Consider the following 19,997-nt stretch of genomic DNA (forward strand, 5'->3'; position numbering starts at 1 on the left):
TACGTACGTAACGCTATTACACACGTCCCTACGTACTATCAATGCCACTGAGATCGACCTCAATACACGTAAACTACGCTATTACATAAGTTCTTACGTACCATCAATGCAACTGAGATCGACTCGAACACACGTAAGCTACGCTATTACACACGTCCCTACGTACTATCAATGCCACTGAGATCGACCTCAATACACGTAAACTACGCTATTACATAAGTTCTTACGTACCATCAATGCAACTGAGATCGACTCGAACACACGTAAGCTACGCTATTACACACGTTCTTACGGATCACTAATACACGGCTCCCGTCAACTAAGTAAGCAGCAATCTGAATACACGGTATACAGTGCGAGGAATCCTCCCACCCGTCAAGCAGTGACGTGACACGGACATCCTCCTTCCCTCAGGCCGCTACAGCGTTCATCCCTCGCCAGCGGCAACGGCGGCATCATCGCCGCACCCTTACCAGTGATGTCACACGGGCGTCCCCCATTATCAGAACGCTACAGCGCTCATCTCGCCAGCGACAACGGTGGCATCATCGCTGCCCCTTATCAGCACAAATCTCCCACTACCACTACGAGTTCATAACTACGAGTAGGAGAATCAAGCACCAAGCTACCAAGAATACACTTACAGAATTCTTGTCGCTAATATTAATTGAAGAAACTCTCATCTATTCATTGTATCATACATTCATTTCGACATACATAGACCACTGACTATTTATTATATTATTATATTCAATAAAAGGAAAGACACTACACTCAAAGGGCAGTGTTGAATTATTGCATTGTCCTTTTCACTTGCCAGCAAACCTCCATCCACCATCACAGGGAGGCTTTTTAGTCTGATCCCAGACACTATTTTATCAATAATCTAAATACAAAAATTATTTAGAATAAATATAAAATGATTTAGATTATAAAAAATGTAATTATTTATTAATTTAAACAATTTAATAACAATATTTAAATTTAGATATTATTATTATTTCACAATCATATTTTCATAAAAAAATCGCAAATTCTTGATTTTTTTTTATAATAAATATTTTCTAAAATAAGGACAACAATATATCAAAAGTATTTTCTAGAATTATTATAATCTTATAATTATAATACAATTTTGAGTACTTATGCTGCAATACATATATCATTAAATACGTTCTTTTACATCTGTAAATGGTTTTTTAGCATTATTCAAACATATTTTATGAAACCTCACATTGTTTGTTAAATATTTTAAAATAGTATTTACATATATTTTAAAATTACCTAAATTTATTAGTTGCCAATTCGCCAAGTTCATAAAATTTTATTTCTTCGGAGAAAACATCTAGAGGCACATTAACAGGCCTACGTAAACGACCACCACTTTGATAATAATACAAAATAGCATCGAATGATGGTCGATTACGGTCAAAGAAATATTCGTTGCGTAGTGGATCAAAATAACGTATCCTCCTTGCTGGATCTCCAAGTAATGTATCTGGAAATTGATTGAGAGTCCTTAGTTGTGTTTCGAATCGTAATCCGCTTACCTGAAAACATAATTTGTGTATATATATATATATATATACACACATAAATATGTATACTAATTAAACGGTATAAATAAAATCAATTTATAAAATGAAAAGAAAGAACTTTACATATATTTTTTTAAAAAGAAATTTTTTATTGCCTAACAAATTAAAATTAATCAATTTTAAACATAAAAGTTTAAATATATAAAAATATATATTATTATTAATTATTATATTTAAAAATTTATATTTGAACTATATATTCAATTTTTTAGATTTGATGTTTTCGAATAAAGTAATATACATTTTAATTTTTATTGATCTTTTTCTAGTACATAACTGCTTATAAGTAATTCACTGTGTTGATTTATCAGCATATAATATAATATCAGCATATATTATTTTAATTTGATTTTATTCAAGTTATATTATTTAGAATACACATGATGATTATTTATTCCTACACGTTGAATTTTATTTTTCAAACTATCTATTATTTATAATTAATATTTGTTTAAGAATGTGAGACCCTTTTTTAATGCAATAAAACATCTGGTAAGTAACATCGTGAAATTTGTATTTAAGACTTCAAAACTTTCCTGCTCATAATTATTTAGCACTAGTGTTATGAATTGCAGCAGCATTTACGCGGTAAACAAAGTGGGAGAGGTAAAGACACCTGCTTAGGTCAAAATATTGCACGCCAAGTCGTAAACACGATTCTCCGAAATCGGGAAACTTCAATACTCAAATAGTCTATTCCGACTAACACGGTTCGGCGAACTTTCCAAGGCTAGATTCGTTTCGATTTCGATCTAGTGACGTCACAAGAACAGTCTAGAATTCACTGGAATCGGAAGCCTGTACGATAATATTTAAGGAGACGCGCTTGACGCTCTCGTCCTCTTACTAGTTCAATCAAGCAGTCATCAAGATCGAATCGCCATTCTACAAGTTAACTCCACGTACATAGAATTTATATCCAATACACACAGAGTGTCTCCAACACACGTAAGCTACGCTATTACACACGATCTTGCGTACCATCAATCCAACTGAGATCGACTTCAACACACGTAAGGTACGCTATCACACACGTTCTTACGGTAGTTTATCGGTAGCGGCAACCGGCGGCGTCAAAACCCCTCCTAAAGAGTGACGTTACACCAACGCTCCCCTCTCACAGCGCCTCACAGGCCGCTCCAGCTTATCGGTAGCGGCAACCGGCGGCGTCAAGACCCTTCATCAGCGCATCTCCCTCTACTACTACGAATCACAACCACGAGTAGGAGAATCGCGCTACACCAAGAATACGCTCACAAGATTATTATCACTGATTACCTAAAGAAACTCTCACCTATTCATTGTATCATACTTTCAATCTCACCTCAATAGACCACTGATTATTTATTATATCATTACACCAAATAAAGGAAAATCAACTCATACAAAGGCCGTGTTGAATTTTTGCACTGTCCATTCCACTTGTCAGCAAGCCTCCTCTCAACATCTCAAGGAAGCTTTAGTCTGATCCCAGACAACTAGTGTCATAAAACATCAGGAAAACTCCAGTGAAACGTGCTCATGCTTCCAGTACAGTAGAACTTAATGGGTTTATTGCCGGAAGAACCCCAAAGTAGATTCAGAACGAATATCAGATATGCGTAAAGTATCGAGTCCAAAACATTTCCTAAGATCACTGCAACCCAAAAACCCCGCAAGTGCAATAACCTGCAATGGCCGTACGTGCGCACTTAGCCTTTAAGACAATGCTTGCATTGTTCTTGACTATGTCACATCTGGTCGATCGCATCGGAAAATCGACCACGCGCAAGAGGACCCTCCATCTAGCCAAGTCCCAGAAAAGGGAGAAGCGACCAAGGAGAGGTGACCAATAGTAAAAGCTCCCCACTTTCCGACACTTTCCTGATTAGCATATTCGGGACTGAGCCCGGAAGGAAGTGGAAATGAAGGCGTACATAATCTATTGTGCTGCCCAAGATCAACCTCTGAATTATATCATACTACATAAATTTTTGTTAACAATTTATTATATCAACATAATTAACCAAATATTACTAAATAATTTACATTTAATTTGTTCGAAAGTTTTTGTATTTGATCCGGTTCGAAAGATCAAATATTGAAAATGTATTTAATTTTCTGGTTCAAACTACCAAGTTCAATAGTTCAGTTTATTTGTTGGCCGCTTTAGCGATGCGTAGGAAAAGACATAAGTGGAAGGGCTGTAAATATGTACAGTGTGTGTAAACTTTGTTAGTGCATCGGTTTATTTGATTTTATTGACAATTACACTATTGTTGTTCTAAATTCACTTCTCGTGGTAGAGAGTGAATTATGTTCTATTACAAAGATGTAGTTGCTCCTTGGTAATGGTGGCGATGTCATCGATGCCGTTATGGGGAACAGCAATGGATTTTGTATAAAAAAATTAATTTAAAGGGCAATATAGCTTGGTTTAATCTGTATGTTAACGTTGTAAGGATTAGAAGGGAAAGCCGAACATACTCATAAAGGGAGAATGGGTCGTTGCAAGGATTAGCACGGAGAATCTACCATTCCTACAAAGGGAGTATGGAATTAAGAATGGTCTGTGCTAACATCGTAAAGGTTAGCAGGGAAAGCCGACCATACTCATGAAGAAAGTATGGTATTAAGTAGGAGAGTCCGTTATCATTCTTCGTGTGGTGAACTATTTCCTTGTATTGCAGTCAGTCTTGGAGTCCTGTACCTTGAAATGGTTGCACTGAGAGAGCGTGGATTGTGTGACTTTCTCTCTGCTGTAGACTCCGATTTCATAGCGTCTGTAGGGCATAGATGACTGGCTAGGACGAGTAACTGACTTGGAGGAATAACTACACTGCATAATGAACAACTGCTGCGTGATAACTACCGATAATATCAGATAATATCAGATAATATCTGAGCGGTAGCTAAAACTAGTTAGCAACGATGCTTAGGTGCTGCTATACAGAGACTAGTCGGATTGCAGAAGGTTCAAGAATCTAAGCTTTGAGCTATTCGGGAATTCGGCGAAAGCGAAGCCTTAGAAGATTCGAGAATCTAAGTTTTGGACTATTCGAGAATTCGGCGAAAGCAAAGCCTTGGAAGATTCGAGAATTCAATTGACGTTGCTATGTGAAGACTAAGCAGCCTTGCAGAAAGTTCGAGAATCTAAGCTTTGGGCTATTCGAGAATTCTGATTGTCAAATGTTTACAAACTTTCGAGAACTAGAAAATTTCCGAGAACCGAAGGCCTCGAAAAAATACTCGAATTCCGAACACAATTTATTTAAATATTGCTTAAAATCTAATTTTATTCGTAATTGTTTAGAGATTAATACAGGAATAATTCGATAATAATCTAAATTGATATGTCAAAACTAATTTCAAAAGTTAATTCAAGTAGTAATTTTGCACAATTTATGTATATTTTATAGAGAGCCATGATAATGAAGATACATAAATAGACACCGAGAGATTCTACTGCCACCATTCATTTTTTATATTTATCAAATGAATGCCAACTAAACATATATCTAAGGTAATAATTATACTAATTATTAATAAAATATGAATGGTTAATTAAATATTTAAAAATATTTATTAGACAAATAAAGGATTTAATAAAATTATTACACATATTATAAAATAGTCAATACGAATAAAATTGATACATAAATGTATTGTTTATACTAATATAATATTAAAATTATACTTACATTTATAACAATTCTTTCACAAAAATCGTGATCATGTGGTATAGGTTCAAAATGAGTTATACCACCGTACTCATTTTGAACATTTGGTCCATCATCATCTTGATTGAATAATTTAGGTATTGATCTACAAATATAAAAACAATTAGAATTTAATAATGTTCAATAAAGATCGACATACATAATATCTTGTTAGAAAAAAAGTTATTTCATTATATTGAATATTTTATATATTATAATTATTACAACAACAGAAATTAAATTCTATAAATATAAATATAAATATATATATAAAATTCAATAAATATAAACAATTATAGTCAGTTGTTTAAACCGATTGCACATAGTAATAAAAAATTCCCATTTGTTCTATTTTTAAATCTCATCTATTAAATACCTTATAACAGATTTAAACATCCATGCACATATGTATGTATGTATATAAATATATTATATATTATTATATATATAATAATAATAATAACGATATTTTTAATTTCTCTTTATAAACTTTACTAATTGATACAGTAAATACAAAATGTAATATGATATATCCTAACATAAACACTAATATCATATGTATTTATGATAGTCGTATTTATGAATTGATAAAAGCTGGTGTCATTCGAAGTAAATAATGAAACATATGTTTAATTGAAGCGTAAATTATTTTGATAAAACTTTTTTTTTACACAGTGTAGTTTTCAGTGCAAATTAAACAAAAATTTATCGAATGAAAATCAACAATGAAATGAACTGAGTACAATTAAAGGTATAAATTAATAGCTATAAACATACATAGCTAAAAAGGAGAAATTTCTCTACTTATGTAATAAAGAACATGCTTTCAAATTTACATTTAATATTAGATTTATATTTTGAGTGGTTGGAACACTAAAAGTTGCAGGGAAACTCGTATTAGTAGTCGATTGCATCTTCAATCAACGGACTATTTAGTATAATTTTAATATTGACATTAGTGGAACTATATTAATAAGAGGAAGGTATAATGGTATTTATTTATGAATTAATTATTATATCAATTAGATTACACAGTGGAGTACTCATATAAAAATGCATTTAATTAAAATATATTTATTCGGCTAATAATTTTGAAGATTCTATAAAACCATAGTCTTAGTACACAACCTTCTTACTCGAATTGTCCTATTATGTATAGTATTTGTCCACGATTGGTCTTATTTTTTACTAATACTTCTCAACTTCTTTATTCGTATATCTGTTATCCTGATTCAATCTTAAATTCTGGTATTAATTTTATGATTGCACCCTTCACTGTAGTCTGTAGCGTTGCGTACGTTTTCTAACTCTATTTCCGTTATAGTTTTAGTCATTGTTATCTTCTACCGATGATATAGTAATGATGATGTAGTGTAATAAAGTGGTAAATAACAATTCAAATTTATCAAAAACAGACCAAAATATACGATTAAGACGTAATAAATAAAACAATGAAAATATAGAAGTAATTAAACAATAAAAACTATAAAAACAGTGGTAGTACAGCTTTGCTAGAGAATATAATTGAAATATAACAGTGAATTAAAGATAATTATAACAATGACTTCTTATCAAGATAAAGATGAAGCTTATGTATATTAAAATACACATACTACTAGGTTCTCATTACTAACCTTTGGAAAGTAAATCTATAATTGAAGCCTATAGTTTGCCAGTGTTTGAAACTAGTATGATTTCTTGGCCCAGATTGCCAATGTTCCAATACTACTCGGAATTGGATCATTTTTTCGAAGCTTTCGGTTCTCGGAACTTCACCAAGCCTTCTAGCCCTCGAATGTTTACATTTGTTTTCGCCGAATTCTCGACTAGCTCAAAACTTAAATTCTCGAACTTTGCCGAAGCCGTTTAGCCCTCGAATGTTTACATTTGCTTTCACCGAATTCTCAACTAGCTCAAAGCTTAGATTCTCGAAAGTTCTGCAAGGCTGTTGCACCTTCACATAGCAGCGTCGATTCAATTCTTGAATCTTCCTAGACTTTGTTTTCGCCGAATTCTCGGATAGTCCGAAGCTTGAATTCTCGAACCTTCAAAGACCTTGCTTTCGCCGAATTCTCGAATAGCTCAAGTTTAGATTCTCGAACCTTTCGCAAGGCCGTTAGTTCCGCATAGCAGCAACTAAGCATTGTTGCCAGCTTGTTTAGTTGCCGCTTTGATATTTAAGAAAGCGCGCATCAAGACTTCAAGTAGTTATCACTCAGCAGTCATTCAGTGCATAGTGCTAATTATTCCTCCGGTTCAGTCACTCGGCCTAGCCAGCCATCCACGCCCTAGCCACGCCATTACACGGAATCTACAACAGAAAGAAAGTTATGCAACACACCCTCTCCCAGTACAGCCATTCCAAGGAACACACTTCAATTCTCCAGGACGCACGCTTAAAAACCAGTCAAGGGCTGACTGCAATACAAGGAAATAGTTGACTACACGAAGCACGGTATCGGACCCTCCTTCACACGAGGTATACCAGCAGTCTTTATTGAGAATAACTACCACATAAACATTCCCATACTCCCATTATGAGTATGGTCAACTCTCCCTGCTAATCTCTGCTACTTTAGCCTAAACCTCAACCAAGCCATATCTCCCTTCAGGCAATATTCAAAATCCATTGCTGATTTTCATAATGTCACCATCACCAAGGAACAACGATATCATTGCGATAGAACATAATTCACTCTCTACTACGAGAAGTGAATAGAGAACAACAATAGTGTAATTGTCAATAAAACTAAATAAACGATGTCCTAAACAAAGTCACACACTATACTACAGTCTACACCACATATTTACAGACCTTCCACATGTGTCTTTTCATAAGCATGGCTAAGGCGAGCGACAAATAAATTGAACTATTGAACTTGACAGTCGAGTCTGAAAACTACATTTATTTGATCCTTCGAATCGGATCTAATAAACAAGCAATTTCGAATAGATAGCTTTAATCATTTTCCGCCCACCGTAGCAGATGCTTGGGTGGCGGTCAAGTGGAAGGGTATAATTTGTTAATAGTTAATGATAAACAGTATTCACTTTTCACAGAAGTGTGTAAGCTTTGTCTTGTCGCAATGATGTAAGGAAGCTAATGTTATAAGGGTTAGCAGTACTATGCTCACACTCTTATACAGGACGTGTGGCTTGAAAGTGTATACAGTGAAAGTGGCTTGTAGCCTGTGAAAGCGTATACAATAAAATTAAGAATACGTTTTAAATATAGTTCTCTTTAACAGTATGGGTATTTTTATACTCCTTAGATAAATAATAATAAAAATATAATTTAAAATAGTGTATAAAGTATGTTATATTTTTAGTATTTTACTCGTGGGATAAATATAATAATTTATTAGCAATGTCCTTAATTACCATAATACCCGATTTTTAATATACATAAATAATCAATTGACTCAATAGAGATTATAATAAATGCTTTATAGCTTGTATAAAATACAACTAGATAATTAAATTAGAAAATTAAACAGGAGATGCCGGTAATAGAATCAGGAGGTCTTCTTCGCTCAAAAGCAACGAAAAGAATGAGTTCCTTCACTGAAGAATACACCACGACAGGAGTTGCTCTCGCCCATGAATCGGTAAGCTTTCCGATTGGATACAAGAGAAGGTAAGGCGTCTCAAGTGGATACCAGGATTAGTGAACTATATAAGACAGAAAAACACTCACTTACACACTCATGTTGAAGTCACCAAGAAAGAGGTAGTCCCCTCAGCTGAGTCCGAAGCCATATCTACATTTGTAGTCTCGTGCCCCACGCGTACGAAGCCTATCATCGCGCCATTCAGCGCTCACGTTGCCTCTCGTGCTCAAGGAGAAAGAAAAGGAAAAGTCATATCAGCTGAGTCCGAAGAAAGTCTTCGTTAATAATCTTCTTAATATAAAGTGCTTTGCCACCTGCTCACACACGGTCTCTCCAGTAGACAGCCTCAGCCCAAGGAGATCTTCGCTGGCGCCAAACGCAAGAAGCGGGCGTCGCGCCATTCAACGTCACACCGTATCGATCCTAACCTCTAATATAGCACGTGCATCAAGAGCACAACAATTCCTCACCGCCAAATTTAGAAGAAGTCCCTTGTGCCAGAGCGTATCAAGGGCAAGTATTGAGAGTGCGTCAGCATCGCCCACGACTCTCATCTTCGCTCGCACTAACTGTCGCCAGCTTGTGCCAAAGGAGATTTTCGCTCATGTTCATCATGCATGAAGCCTACTTCGCATCATTTAGTGTATTTTACGTATGGAACGTTTCTCTATTTTCATATTCAAGACTGTGCCCACGCGTACGACTCACTTATTTAGAAGAATTTGCAACTCAGGCCAAGGCGCATTACTCACAGTTCCAGGAATTTTCCTCTTGACAAGCTGTGTTAGTAATCTTCTCAATCAAGGTGCTTCGCTACAAATATTTTACGGTATCTCCAGTTGCCAGGCTCCACAGCATATTTCAAAGTTCAAGGCCAATTCAAGGTAAAAGCTACAATTTCCTATTATTTCTACAGTCTGTGCCAACTTAGAATCATTGTAGTGTGGTTTTTAAAGAAAAAACGCAATAAACAGCACGAAAAGCAGATCTCTTAAATATTTCATGAATGCGCTACCTCTTCCACTTGCCTGCATTTTTTTCCCACTTTTACAACTGGTGGGCTTAGTCTAATTCTAAACAATTGTACATGATACAATGTTATACAAAAATTCTTTGAATTTGACATAAATTTAAATTTGAAATTATGAAAATTGATAAAATACGCTGAGAGTTTTGTATTCGAAATAAAACAGTAAAAGGCGATGAGTTAAGAAGGGGTTATAAGCACTCGTGCAGTAATTCCTTGTCTCACTAAATAGATATACTTGCCGAAATTTCATAGAAAATCCGTCAGAAAGTAAAACTAGGAATTTATATTTTCATGTTGTAATGAATTCACCAAAAATATTACAGCGAAGTATGTCAGTAATAGACTTTAATCTAATCAATTATAATGGCAAGCATACATTTATACTTACATCAAAATTAATATCACAACTATCATACATATATTACTATCAATGCGTATTCATAATTCATAAATTTTTACATTAAGTGATATATATGAGAACAACGATTATAATTAAAATATATATTTATTAATATAATTTATATAAACTTATATATATAATATATATAAACTCCATAATATACATATATGTTATTCATAATAGACTATCTAGAAATTTATAAAAACATTTTTACTATCTATAAGGCTTTAAAATAATTTTTACTATTCAGAAGGCTTTAAAATAATTTTTACTATTTCTAGTTTCTGAAATAATTTTTATTATATAAAGATTTTTGATATAGCTATTTACTATCAGAATATTTAAAAAAAATTTTAGTATCTAGATATTTCTAAAGTAATTTTTCCTATTTAAATGTGCAATAATAAATAATTTTAAATAAAAATATCGGTGCACAAAAAGTAATTGGAAAAAAATGATGTGTAGAGAGAATTAATAAGTTTTAAACATTAAACTTAATGAAAAAATGTACACGATATATATAATTTTCCTATTAAAATAAGAAACAACACCAGGTTACTTATGTAACTTTGTATAAAAAGTTAAAAATAAAAAACTCCTAATACCTTTTAAAAAAATGATGTATTAATTTTATATTATCTATTAAGTAATTCTAATTATTTATATGCCACCTGTTAGTCACCATTGGTAGTTGAATTGTCAAATTGTCAAATCCCTATTACTTTATTCCAAATCACCATTTATTATCCATTATTACAATAATAATTTTATTATATAATTCAAATGCTAATAAATATCAAGGTGATAAGGCCAATAGGTTTCAATAAACTATAATAAGTGGTCTTCTATCATTTATATTTACTTATTTTTATTTTAGCTCCTATTTTTTTCAAAATAAAAAATTAAAGTTACATTGTGCAATCGAATATAAAATATTATAATACTGTATATCTATTTTGTATAAGAAAACTTATGAGCAATATTTAAAATATTACTTATTATTAAAAATAAATTTTTTTCGTTTAAAAATTTTTCACACGTATAAATCTAGTTAGTAAATTTATTCTAAGCCTTTTTTAAGTAAATCTATATTTCTTATTTTATTTAATTGTAGCATAATGTATTGAAACTAATTGACGGTCCATCTCGTAGTTAAATTATTTTATTTGCGATTAAAGATAACATAAAGTATAATGAATTTCAGTATTAATAAGTCAAGTTATTTAAAATTAATAATAAACATTAAAATTATATTGATAATATTGAAATTATTAAATAATTAATAGATTTTATAGAAAGATAGTATAGATATGAAGTAAAAATGCTGGATTATTAAGTAAAATAATTACTTCTTAAATTTTTCATTCTTTATTTACATTTTTGTACGAAAAATTATAGTGCATTAGGAGTATTATCATTTATTAGCTGAATGAAGTTACAAATAATGTGTCTTATTCTATACATAACTAATTCGATAATGAGTAATATTTTATTCTTTTAATTTTTATATAATGTTTGAAGTTGATTGGGTTTCCAATGCCTTCTTCCCTTCTTATTCGCCGCTGATGGCTGACATATTCTTACGAATTTCTTGTTTGAAGTGTGGAATTGAGGGTGAGTTTCTCGATCTCTCATTTCAATGACGTTTTCTAGTGCTTCTACTTGGGTCAGTATGAATGTTCTTAGTTGTGCGAATCATAGGTATGCAGTATTTTCCCCTCCCTAGTGATCGTTCCCATTCAGTTTTTGTTTGATCGTCGACTTGCATTAATGTCACGTGTACCATTAGTGTCCCATGCATCTGGGATGTCATACTGGTGTATGATTATTCAGTAAATTACTTAGTCTGCTCATTAATTTTTCTATTCATTAATTCATTAATCTAAATCTGTAGCCGATTTTATAGTCCTCGACGAGATTGTGATGGTTTGTCTTATGAGCAATTTCAATGCTAGTCGGGGAGAATTATATTTTTCCATCAGTTTGTTCCAGGCTGAGACTAGTGAAGTGTTCTGCAGCGATATGATATTATTCTTACTGCTGATCCTTCTATGCAGCTGCGCAGGTAGTGTAATTTTTGCACGTTATTTAATTTCTTACATTGGAGAATTAGTGATTGAAATAGGTCCTTAAATATGGGCCATGCTAAATAGTCGCCGTTAAATTTTGGAATTGGTACGTCAGGAAGACACGTTATTTCTCGTGATTCTCCTGGGCGTGTCTTATCCTCAGTATTGGTAGTTTGATTTGGTTGTGTCGAATCGCTTAAATCATGGCACAACTTCATGATCACCGCTGTTGCATTGGCATGACAGATGGCTTCTTCTAAAACGGCATTTTTTGTAAAATAGTCGTGAGTGATACCTGATGGTGGCCAGATGGCCTCTATGCAGCTGTGTTACATCATGAACTTATTGTGTATAACATCAATGGATTTTCTCATTGCTAGTACTTCATCAACCTGATGTCTTTGCGCTCTGCGCAGACACTGTTAATTAGTGTTCTGATTGTGGCAATACGTGTCCACTGTGTATGGGTCTTTAGTAATTGTTCGCCTGTTAGTTTGTCCTTGGTTGTGCTACGAGTAGTGCGTTCGTGGGCCGTGGATGCATTAGCACTCAACGGTTCCTTTATTTCCTTTCTGTCTTGGGTTGACATTTTGTTATAATGAGTACAATGGTAGCGTACTTACAGTATTGAAGAAACCTTCTTGAATTGTGATTGATTGTCTGCTTGCAAATGTTTTTTACTATGCCTGTTTTGTTCGATGTAGTAGTATTGAACGAATACACTGACTTCCACTTATCCGGCTCGAAGGACCAAATTGTCTGGGATCAGACTAAAAACCCTCTCTTTGATGGTGGGTGCAGGAGTTGCTGACAAGTAGAAGGGGAAATGCAATTATTCAATACTACAAGCAGTCTTTCTTATCTTTCCTTTATTAAATATAATAATATAATAAATAGTTAATGATCATAAGCGTATGAATAAGGATGTGAATGAATAAATTGGGGAAACTCTTCAATTGTGTTACGTGCTGAGGAGAGTGTGTATACTCTCCTTGGTATGAGGAGTGACTCCTTCCTTGCCGAGAAATGCCGCTGCAGTAATATGCGTGAGAGCCGCCGCTGACGTACCGAAGTCGTCTAAGCGATACCGGGTCGTTGCTGCTTTAGTATAGGTGCGTAAGAGCTGCCGCTGTCGTATCGAAACTTTCTAAAGGGGACCGCTTTGCTGCTATCTTAGTGTCGGTGTGATCCGTTAGCATATGTAGTATGATCCGATAATTTTCACTCTCGATTATGTTAGCTCTAGTGCGTTATTCGTTTAAGCTTAATTAATGGATTCTGATAATGTGGCTTCACTATTGTATTGTTACAGTGTTTATTGTTTGAGTATTACATACAGTACAGTACGCTACAGTAAGTGATAACTGTAGAGAGAAGATTGAATAGTGAGCCTATCGTGTTAACTGCGTAATTGTTACTAGACTAGACTGAAAATCAGCGCTGCGCGGGAAGTGCAGCCCTTAAATATTTTCGTGGTAGTTTTAGGCGCCGGTAGCGATCCAGTGTCTGTTGCTATGCCTATATTTGTCGTGACGTCATTAGGGCATAGCCTTGGAAGGTTCATTGACATTATTTTTTGGAATTATAACCGTATATTCGAGTTTTCAGCGTAGAAACATTTTTCGAATTCGAGGACTTGTGTTTATAAACAAACTGTCCGGGAGCTCATGTCTCTTCCACTTTTCTATTCCGCTTTCAACTGTTTCAATTCGTAACATATAATTATTCAAATATAGTGGTAAATAATTTATTAAATAATTTATTTATATTGGTTAATCATTAAGGATACATATTGTAATAATTATTATAAAAACTATGTAATTTCATAGTATTTTAATATCAGAAATTAAACGTATTATAATTTTTGAAAAGGATTATACTAATGTCTTTATTATTTTTAGATACTATTCGTGTTCAAGTCCGTATATAGAATACATACTTTTTATATTTGAATTCTTTAATCATTACATAAACAAATAATAATTTAAAAATTAAACATATAAAGAACTATAAATTTTATAATGCTACAATTTTAGATTTAAAGTAAAAATAAAATTCCATGTTCTTTGAATGGTATAGTATTCAAAGGAACATAAAACTAAAGTTATCAAATTTTGAAAATAATTTTCTAATCTAACCCTCGGTATTCAATAATCTAAATAATATAAAATATATATTCACAATTAAAACTTTTAAATATATTTTTAGTTAATAAATTGATTTTCTTGCGATTCTTTAATGTATATCAATGTATGTTAAGTCTTTAGATAAATAATTAAAAGTTCTTTATTATAATATGTTATATTAATATAATGTAAAAATTTTTTTTTATTAATAATTGAATAATGTATTCATTCGTTAAAATTTAACGTTAATTTATGTAGTACAATAAATTTAACGAGAAAAATAATTTAAAGAGTAGTGATTTTGAATGGTTTTTATTAAGTATATTCTAAGGTTCATTTAAGAACGTTGATTTAATGATTAAATATTCTGGAAAATCTCTATCAGATATAAATCTTTCAAACTAAAAATGTTTTTAAAATATCAGACGGTATCTCATTTTTAATGATAAAGAAAAAAAATCATATAAAATAATTTTACAATTTAAATATCACAAAATTTGTAAATATTTCAATTATAGCATATAAAAGAATGTTAATAAAGAATAGGCGAGTGCCTATAAAAAAAGATAAGTTCCAAAAATTTACTAACATTCATAAATCATAGATAGTATATCTTGAATAAATATTTATAACAAATTATAAAAATACAATGGTATTGTTTAAATTTAAAATTGAATTTTTAAATCTAAAGAAAAATGTCTAAAATATTATCAAAGATTAAAATAAAAGGTAGATTTAGCAGTATCGTAGATTAATGATTAATTGAATTAATAATTTTGCAGATAAAAATGAAAAATTAACAACTTTATTTTATAAATTTTTAAAGGATACAAAATCATAAAAGATATCAACTAGGTTGCCAATGACAGCGATAAACAGTAACTGATATTTTCCGTTCAATAATGTATATTAAAGGTTATGAAACAATTTAAAACGAAACTTATGAAAAAATTAATCCAATTTATGAAGTACCAAATTTAATTACGAAGTTCGATTGTTTGAATAGTTATATAGTAATTATAAACGATGGAAGCTTGGATGAAATTGTTTAATCTAATTTCTTGAATCAGTTATATGTATAATTATAGTTATTACAAACATTATATATATAATTGTTATATAATATTAACGAATTATATATAATATATATTGCTTTTTGGGTAAAAATGTTTTTAAGAATTATTTGCTAATTTAATCGTCATCTTTTTAAATTTTAGTTTTTCAAAAAAAAGGATATAATATTTATAAAATCTAAATTTATTAAAATTTTATATTTTTTACATGATACTTTGTATAAAAGTATAAGCAAATTTTTATATTAGTTTAATTAGTTTAATTTTATAAATAGATATAATATCTATTTATATGTAAATTATACTGATTTCATTTTTTTTTGAAAATTAGATATACAATATTTCATACTTTTATTTTAGAGAAAATTTCAGAAAGTGTATAGACTATAAAAAAATATACATAATATAATAATATATAAAATTTTTAATTTTATTATGAAAAAACAATTAAACTTAGAATCATTTAAAAAAATTTGCATGCAAATTTATTTCTTCAATAAGATATATCTTTATTTAATTATATTATATGATTTAATCTAAGTATATATCTTATTACTCATGTCAATGAAGTATTTAAACTTAATTTGAATACAGTTTATTATTTATCTAAATTTTAAAAATAAAATAATTATTTCATTGTATATGCATTAATTTTATATGCATTACATAATTACATGAATTTTATAGGCTGTTTTATGTACTCTGTATATCAATAGTATCTTATACATATTAAACATACATATAATACAATATAATGGATCGTACTTATGGTACTTTAATATTATTTATTTATTTTTCAGCACCTCAAATCTCCACAATCTTCTGCACCGTTTCGGTGGGGGCGTAAATCCTGCCTCGGCTTGAGGACAGGGGTTAGCCCCCATTTTTCGATGAACTCTATACGGGAAATCTTGACGTTTCGTGGCTATTAAGAGAGGGGGTTAATCCCCCTCCCGATCTTTATTGCTTTTTATTATTGTATCCCTAAAATCTAAAACAATTATTATTCCACAACTTATCGTATCTATATTATATCTTTTTATGTCTAAATTTTTGCTTCGACCAGTCAAGTGTTTAACGTTTTCTTTCCCTGCAGATGAGAACAACCACCAAAATGGCTGATTTTCGTTTTAATGAAATATTTTGTATTTTTACAAAACATTTAACGTTTTGTTTCATTTAAAATTTTGTTAGAATAAAATAAAAGCTTCGGATATTAAATTTCAATTACATAGTTACATTATTATATAAATAAAGTGGATATGTATTATTAAATAAGTGTAATAGCTTTTTAAGTTAATAATAGTCATTAGTAATGAACTTATTATTTTAAAGTTATTAATCATTCATTTTATTAAATATAATATTCTTTAAACAGTATAATAAAGTAACTATTTACTAAAACAATTTTGTATAGGTTAGTATAACACTAATATATTTTTATAATGTGCACTGAAATTTCAAATTTCAAAAATACATAATTTTCAAATTATTATTTTGCTTTCACTTTTAACTGAATTGTTATAGATAAAAATATTAAGTTTCACAATTCTAAACTTATAAAGTTTCTATTTTATAAAGTTAATGCACGCATAATTAAATTACAGTTATTAAAAAAGTTACAATTAATAATTTTTTTTTGTATTTATACATAATTAAAAAGCCAACAGTATTCGTTATAAACTATACGATTACAAGCAGATGTTATTCTGCTCTATGTAAGGTAGTTAACCCGCTATGATGCGCGCGTCTTTTCATCCCCACATTCTTGCTATCGCCCTATTATACATACACATATATTTTACAATATTTTAATACTTGAAACACAAACAAAATAAAAGTAAAATACTACGTTAAGTTACATAATACAATCGTACTATTTACTATTTTTCAATTAAAAAAATTAAATGAATTCTTTTAAGACATAATAATATAATAGTATTATAATTATACAGTATTAAATACAAAAACTCAGTCTAGTATTAATCTGAAATTTTGTTAAATATTGAGTCAATTTCAATTAAAAGAAATTTTTATTGATTAAAAAATATTTAAATTTAGTCAAATGTGTTTTAAAACGTTCGTTTACAATGTTATTGTTTTTGGAATTTTTTACGTTACATTTCGTACGAGCAATAATTTCTTTTTCATATAAATTATATTAAAATTAATATCTAATTTATTTAATTAATTATTGAAATAATATTCAGTACAAATTAACACAAACACAAATAATAAAAATTGAACAAAATTATTGTATCAATAAAATTATCGATTAATATTCAACTGTCTCACTTAAAGCATGATTTAATACTGAATTCGTAATTATTGTGAAAATACTGCTACATATCTTACAATTTTTTTTTTCGATGTAAATCTAATGCAGAAATATGTATTGTGATTTATTTATCTAAAGACATATACATAAATTGACAATTTTAAAAGATGTTATATAAGCAAATAAGATTTGTAATGTTTTAATTTATTTAAATTTTCGAATACATTTTAAAAATATTATTACATAAAATAATTAATGTATAAGTTAAATTTTCGTTAGGGAACTGATATAATTCTTGATTTTATTTTAAGTATTTGTTTTATTAATCTTATGAGATGTACTTTTATATTTACTCATTAAAGAAATTCTGCATTATTTACTGATAAATATTAAGATAGAATTAAAAAGCATATATTTGTGATATCAATGTATAAATTTATGTTATTTATGATATTTAAACTAGTACGTAGGAAACTTTCAAGATTACTTAAGGATTTAGAAACTGTATTTGTTACGGATTACAACAGTTTTAAGCGGAATACAAAGTGGGAGAGGTATGAGCGCGCGAAGCATTGTTTGGTAAACATTGGCCAACGGATTCAACGAATGCTTCTAACCGAAAAACTCGAACATACGACTATAATTCCGAGAAATATTAACAAATGACGATTTGTTAACATTAGTTTGTTAACAATGATATTAACATTGACGTAGTACTAATCATGCACTCTTCACAGCGGGATCGCTATCCAACCTTGCCAACGGTATTGGGAGGCCATTGCAAGCATCAAGCAACCTAAGGAACTAATAGCGATGCCACAACTATACTGGCACCCACGCCTCCGTAAGCAACGCCGACGCTCGTTCCTTACTACTTCTTCTAGTAACAAGCACCCATCACAACACGACCGACACTACTCTACACTCGCGGTTTACACTCTCATCGGTTCCTGCCAACTCAAGTAAGATGCGACCAGACGCTCGTTCTTACTATCTCATCACGTGGTTCCTGCCACTCTGCTCATCACGCAGTTCCCGCCACTGCATGCAAGTAACGCCGGCTCTCGTTCTTGTATATTATGTCGCCACGCGGTTGCTGCTCCCTCTTCACACAGTTTCCGCCACCACATGCAAGTAACGCCGGTTCTCGTTCTTGTACATTGCCTCGCCACGCGATCGCCACTCTGCTCATCACACAGTTCCCGTCATAACGTGGATGTAGCGCCTACTCTCGTTCTTGCATATTACCTCGCCATGCAATCGCCACTCTGCTCATCACACAGTTCCCGCCACTGAGAGCAAGTAACGCCGACTCTCGTTCTTGCATATTACCTCGCCACGCAGTTACTGCTACCACTTCACGCAGTTCCCACCACCACGTGCATGCAACGCCGACGTTCGTTTTTGCATAGTACCTTACACCGCGATTTACGCCCGCATGTAAATAACGTCGACGCTATTTCTTGCCATTACCTGTACACCGCGAGTTATGCTCGCATTGAGTACACGAACGTGCACCAACATCACCACTGCCTTGGAGCTCACGGACACAAGCTGTGACGTCACATGGACGTTCTCCCACCACTTCGTACACTACAGCTCACCCCTTCGCCGGCTGCCAAGACGGCACTAACTTGCTTCTCCTACCACCACGAGTTCCCCACCACGACTACTAAACCCAAGAAAAAGGGGAATCACGCTTCAGGCCATCAAGAATACACGCACAGACTCATCGGCACCACTACTACTGAAGAAACACTAATATATTCACGATATCATACACTCATTCTAATAATTAATAGATTATTAATTACTCATTACTTATTACATTAATAAAAGTAACGACTACAAACACAAAGAACAGTATTGAATAATTGCATTGCCCCTTCCACTTGCCAGCAAGCCTCCACCCACCATCATAAGAAGGTTTTTAATCTGATCTCAGACAGTATTTATTGTTGAAAGTATAATTAATATATTTGTTCGGATTCAAAGGGTGAGCTTATGGCTCAAACTGCCAATTCAATAGTTCAGTGGATTAGTCTCTCGGCAGGATAATTTTAAAGGAAATCAATAACGGACAAGGCTGAAAAATATAATATATTTATTTTAAA

General features: G+C 31.7%; 2 long non-coding RNA genes across 2 annotated transcripts; both read right to left on the reverse strand.

Annotated features, from left to right (window-relative positions):
- Positions 1–1,290: 1,290 nt before the first annotated feature.
- On the reverse strand, positions 1,291–16,780 carry LOC105366920 (uncharacterized). Its single transcript, XR_913030.1, has 3 exons — positions 16,409–16,780; positions 5,279–5,402; positions 1,291–1,550 (listed from the first exon to the last, which is right to left on the reverse strand). It is a non-coding gene; the product is annotated as an uncharacterized LOC105366920 (long non-coding RNA).
- Positions 16,781–19,149: 2,369 nt separating this feature from the next.
- On the reverse strand, positions 19,150–19,335 carry LOC105366921 (uncharacterized). Its single transcript, XR_913031.1, has 2 exons — positions 19,299–19,335; positions 19,150–19,215 (listed from the first exon to the last, which is right to left on the reverse strand). It is a non-coding gene; the product is annotated as an uncharacterized LOC105366921 (long non-coding RNA).
- Between the last annotated feature and the right edge of the window lie 662 nt (positions 19,336–19,997).

Source organism: Ceratosolen solmsi, unplaced genomic scaffold (genome assembly GCF_000503995.2).
Source record: "Ceratosolen solmsi marchali unplaced genomic scaffold, CerSol_1.0 scaffold54, whole genome shotgun sequence".
NCBI lineage: Eukaryota > Metazoa > Arthropoda > Insecta > Hymenoptera > Agaonidae > Ceratosolen > Ceratosolen solmsi.